The 898-nt window shown below is 41.6% G+C and overlaps 1 non-coding gene across 1 annotated transcript; it reads right to left on the bottom strand.

The window, feature by feature from the left end:
- Positions 1-401: 401 nt before the first annotated feature.
- On the bottom strand, positions 402-509 carry LOC112718777 (small nucleolar RNA R71). The gene has a single exon (XR_003161104.1). It is a non-coding gene; the product is annotated as a small nucleolar RNA R71 (small nucleolar RNA).
- Positions 510-898: the final 389 nt, after the last annotated feature.

The following is an 898-nucleotide window of genomic DNA, read 5'->3' as shown; positions in this document are numbered from 1 at the left end:
TGGCAGCCGAAAACAACAATACCAACAATGCAAGGAAGGTGCTGGGTGACTTTACTGCACCTACTCCCGATTTCTATGGGAGAAGCATCTCTATCCCTGCCATTGGAGCAAACAACTTTGAGCTTAAGCCTCAATTAGTTTCTCTAATGCAACAGAATTGCAAGTTCCATGGACTTCCACTGGAAGATCCTCATCAGTTTTTAGCTAAGTTCTTGCAAATCTGTGACACAGTCAAGACTAATGGGGTTGACCTTGAGGTCTACAGACTTATGCTATTCCCTTTTGCTGTAAGAGACAGAGCTAGGACATGGTTGGACTCACAACCTAAAGAAAGCCTGGACTCTTGGGAAAAGCTAGTCAATGCCTTCTTGGCAAAGTTCTTTCCACCTCAAAAATTGAGTAAGCTTAGAATGGAAGTCCAAACCTTCAGACAGAAGGAAGGAGAGTCCCTCTATGAAGCTTGGGAAAGATACAAACAATTAATCAGAAAGTGTCCCACTGATATGCTTTCTGAATGGAGCATCATTGGAATTTTCTATGATGGTCTCTCTGAACTATCCAAGATGTCTTTGGATAGCTCTGCTGGAGGATCTCTTCATCTGAAGAAGACGCCTACTGAAGCTCAAGAACTGATTGAAATGGTTGCAAATAACCAATTCATGTACACTTCTGAAAGAAATCCTGTGAACAATGGGACTAGTCAGAAGAAAGGAGTTCTTGAGATTGACACTCTGAATGCCATATTGGCTCAGAACAAAATATTGACCCAACAAGTCAATATGATTTCTCAAAGTCTGTCTGGAATGCAAAATGCACCAAACATTACTAAGGAAGCTTCATCTGAGGAAGAAGCTTATGATCCTGAGAACCCTTCAATGGAAGAGGTGAATTACATGGG

Source organism: Arachis hypogaea, chromosome 10, assembly GCF_003086295.3.
Source record: "Arachis hypogaea cultivar Tifrunner chromosome 10, arahy.Tifrunner.gnm2.J5K5, whole genome shotgun sequence".
Taxonomy (NCBI): domain Eukaryota; kingdom Viridiplantae; phylum Streptophyta; class Magnoliopsida; order Fabales; family Fabaceae; genus Arachis; species Arachis hypogaea.
The sequence above is the reverse complement of the archived record's forward strand: the minus strand, read 5'-3'. Positions and strand labels throughout refer to the sequence as shown.